We start from the raw sequence: 4,223 nt of genomic DNA on the forward strand, positions 1-4,223 counted from the left end.
GAGAGAGAGGAGGAGGAGGAGGAGGAGGAGGAGGAGTTGATGGCATAGTTAATGGGCTTCGGTCCAGAAGGAAATCGACTGACCCAAATAAGGGGCCAGTCAAAAAAGGAAACAAGCCTACACAACAAACAAGACATATAAAAAAACATAGCATAAATCTCAGAGAAAAATTCAATGGCCACAAAATCTACTGACCCAAAAGTAAAATTTCAGCTGACTGAAATGTAGCTCCATGGATTGGAGATGCTCTTAAGTTACTAATCCGATATGGCAGCTGAATGAGGTGCTAACTGAGCAGTCAAAGGATAAAAACTGGGTCAACTCAGTCAACCAAGTTCACAAGAGAAAAGTGTTGCTATTTGTTTGGTTAAGTTTGAGGTTGTAAAGTAAACGGTTTTAAAGTTTGAGATTGTTTCTTAGGCTTCGATGGCAATTCATAGTTGTAATTAATATATTAACTTCTCTCGTTGGAGAACCCTACGTACACGGAGGTGCGACGATTCAAAAATGCACACTACCTGCATGCCATAGGCACGTGCGAAACAATGCATTCCATTCCATGCACGTCGATCGTCCGCGCTCGCCTCCGGCAACGACCAGCCCTCCCGATACCGGCGCAGCAACGACCGCACGTCGTGGTCGACGTCCTCGCTGAATGCCACTGGAGAGAACCCGGATGATCGCATACGCCGTGCCCAAGAGGCCCTGGTCTCCCGCCGCTCGGAGGATTCCGACGCCGGACAGGACAGATGTCTACGATTGCACGGCCAACCGCCCTGTCCAGTGCTGCCAGTTTCTCGTCGCTCGTCCTCGGGAAGTTCTCTTCCAGCGAGTCCATGTACGCGGAGAAGAACCGGAGACCCTCGCCGAACACCTAAACCCGACTCCGTGTCTGATTCCTCGCGTGATGCGTCGGACGCCACCAGGTCAGCCTCCTCCTCGACGACCGCCACCAGGCGCGGCTCCAGCCGGCGGAGAGACGCGACGAACGCGTCACGCCGCCGGGCGCCGCCCGCGGCAACCCCGCAAAGGGCGTACGTTCATGCAGTTTACGGCCAGCGCAGTGGCGGCGCCGCCCTCGAGGAGGTTGAGCCCGTCGAGGTCCAGCTCGGCGAGGTCCCCTGCGTGGTGCACGGCGTGGAAACTGAACGGCACGCCCATCAGCCGCGCGAACTTCGGAGGCGCTGCCCGATCTCGCGCATCGTCACGCCCTGGGCGGCACCGGACTGCCTCGCCGTGGGTATCACTGTAGTGATGGTCAGGGCCGGCCACTGCGTGCAGAACGTGTTGCTCAGGCCAAGAACGTGAAGCCGCTGCGGCCGGGACGACGAAGATGCCACGGCTGCCGCCTCCAGGAATGACTCCAGTATGGCCCCGTTCGCGGCGACATGCCCGAACGACGTCCAAGGGGCTGAGCTCCACGAACTTGAGCGCGGTGCGACGCGCTCTGCTCGGAGGCCGCCACGAGACTACATAGCGCGCCCCGGGCCGGAGGCTGTGAGCCGCGCGAAGAGTGCAGGAAGTAAGACGCCTGTTTCTAGTCGGACGTCGCCGTACGTCGACGCCGGCTCGTTCAGCATCCAGCTGATATCATCTCACATTTCACATGAGTTTCATTACGGTATCAATTTGAATTGGGAAAGGTGTGGTAGATTTAAATGTCATGAACACTAATCTGTAAACGGATTCGTATCTTTTTGCTTGAATCCGGAGAAGCCGGAACGATCACCCGACAAACCAGACGCGCGTGGGTCATGGCACAATATTTAAGTTGTTGCATGCGTGTCACGATGTGAACCGTCACGGATAGCTGAGTAAATACACTGCGCCGCTCCCTTCCTGATAAATACCCAGCCCCCTGCGGTCATTAAATCTTACTCCCCTCTCGCTCAAAACCCTAGCACTGTCGCTAGCTTCCGTCGTCGCCGGAGACGAAGCGCTTCGCTGCTGTGACTTCTTTGTCATCGTCGTCACGCCGGTCGTGGTCTTCTTCGTTCCGCCGCCGCCGTAGGTGTCTTCCGTCGCCAAGTTAGGGCGCGGGTGATTGGACTGTTAGGCCTCCATCCCCAACTCGTCTAGCAGTTCTCAATTGTTCTTGAGCGGTAATTAAAAGCTTGTTTTTACCGCACGTTTGATCCGTTAAACTTTTTATATTATCAGAAAGTTGTTTCTTCACTTCCAAATCTCGATCTTCCATACTCTGCATCTCATAATTTGCAAGTACTTTCACTTATGCTTCACAACTAGTTTGATTCCTTACGTGTTCTTATTTATGGATTCGTACAAATCTAGAACCAACTTATATCGATAAATAAATGTCTTCGCACTACGAGGTCAATGTCTTCAAACTGATTTATCTTCAAAATCATCTAAAAATGCATACGATCTCTTCATGATGAGGACGCGAACCTGGGGTAGGGTAATAGGCCTGACCTATACGTCCTACCTAAGGTCCTTGTCCTAAGAACAAAGAAGTTCAAGAATTAGAAGAAGAGATCCAGCAAAGGTGTCGAGTGAAGTCCACTCGACCTACCATTCACTCGGAGACCTCTCTTTATCCAGGTCACTCGACCATGAAACCACTCGACATATAGGAAGACCTAAAGCCGCTCTACGCAGGTCAGGTATTTACTCATATATTTAATGATCATTTGTAGCACTTCAATACAGGCGTTACCTGTAACGCCACCTCTTTATGTACATTGAATCCTATGTAACGGAGGGGAGCTGGGGTCCTGGCGCACTCTATATAAGCCACCCCCTCCTCTGGGACAAGGGTTCGCACCCCTGTAACTCACACGCTCATAATCCAGTCGGCCGCCTCCGAGCTCCGAGACGTAGGGCTATTACTTCCTCTGAGAAGGGCCTGAACTCGTAAAACTTGCGTGTACAACTCCTCCATAGCTAGGATCTTGCCTCTACATTCCTACCCCCATTCTACTGTCAGGCTTAGTACCACGACAGTTGGCGCCCACTGTGGGGCAGGTGTCTTAGCGACTTGTTGGAGAAGTTGTGATTTTTTCCGATCCTCGTCAATATGGTTTTAGGCGGAGGTTTGGCCAAGGGCCACGAGATCCGTCTCGGAGCGCTCGTATTCACCGACGACGACTCTGCTTGGCTCCAGGAAGCGCCACTCGACGTCGAGGTGCTCCCCGTCCGCGGAGCAACGCACTTTCGCGCGTGCGTCCGTGGCGTCCTCCTACGGCAGCCGGCGACTCAGTATCGGTCGGCTCCTGTGCCGACCTCCCTCCTTGCAGCCCGCCGGAGCAAACGTTCCGGTCGGTCGAGGCTTCAGCGGTGGGTGAGGCATGCGGTGGCTCGCCAATCGGCCACCCCCCAGGTCGCAGCAATCGAGCCCGACGAAACTCTCTACGGCCTGTTCGACTGGCTCCGTAGAGACTGCATCCGAGTGCGACAGCAGCGACCCCGCGGCGGAAGTTTTGATGGTCAATGGACCACGTAGTCCTCCTGGCTTCACCCGCGAAGACGGAGGCGATGGTGGCGGTGATCCGTCCGTGTCCATGAAGAGTACCGACCCGAACCCCTCTCTTCGCAGAGGAGGGAGGAACTTCGCCGCCGGAACATGGATGCACTTCACACTCCCATCGTTGGAGAAACCCCTGAGGCCCAGGCCTTAGAGGAGGCGTGCCTGGCGAACTTGGCTGAGCGCACTCGACTGGAGAACCTCCAGCGCGCACTCGACGAGCGTGCTCCCGAATCCAGTCGATGTCAACTTTTTCCACCTTCGACTCAGGTATACCGAACTCCAATCCAGAATCTCGTAGTTGCGGCCCGAATAGCGGAGTCAATCCAACCTTCCCAGTCAGAAGCTGGTCGAGGTTTGATGCAGATCCGGGCCTTGCTCCGAGCCGCGGGAGAGTAGAATACAATTGTATCTCAGTCGCGGAATAGGATTCACAAAAGATCCGTTGTTGCAGACACAGTCCAGTCGGCTCACAACCCAAGATCGTCCCTGAGGCGTGAGGGACGTGGAGACCGACGAGATCAGTACAGAAACCATGAGCAGTATGATCATCGACTCGACCATGATGATCGTCGTTGAGTGCCCACGCTTCCCCCAAGGAGTGGATCATACGTGCCTCGGCAGCTGGATGACAGACGCCCTCACAGTGGTGGGCGAAGGATTCCAGTCGACCCCTGGGAACCGGGCTTTGATGCGAGATCTATTCTCGTTCAGGGTCTGGTCGACAGAAACAGAGCGC

At 54.6% G+C, this 4,223-nt stretch overlaps 1 pseudogene; it reads right to left on the bottom strand.

The window, feature by feature from the left end:
* Positions 1 to 99: 99 nt before the first annotated feature.
* Positions 100 to 1,202, bottom strand: LOC123129531 (protein SHORT-ROOT 1-like; annotated as a pseudogene).
* Between the last annotated feature and the right edge of the window lie 3,021 nt (positions 1,203 to 4,223).

The sequence above is a fragment of the Triticum aestivum genome, chromosome 6A (genome assembly GCF_018294505.1).
Source record: "Triticum aestivum cultivar Chinese Spring chromosome 6A, IWGSC CS RefSeq v2.1, whole genome shotgun sequence".
NCBI classification, from domain to species: domain Eukaryota; kingdom Viridiplantae; phylum Streptophyta; class Magnoliopsida; order Poales; family Poaceae; genus Triticum; species Triticum aestivum.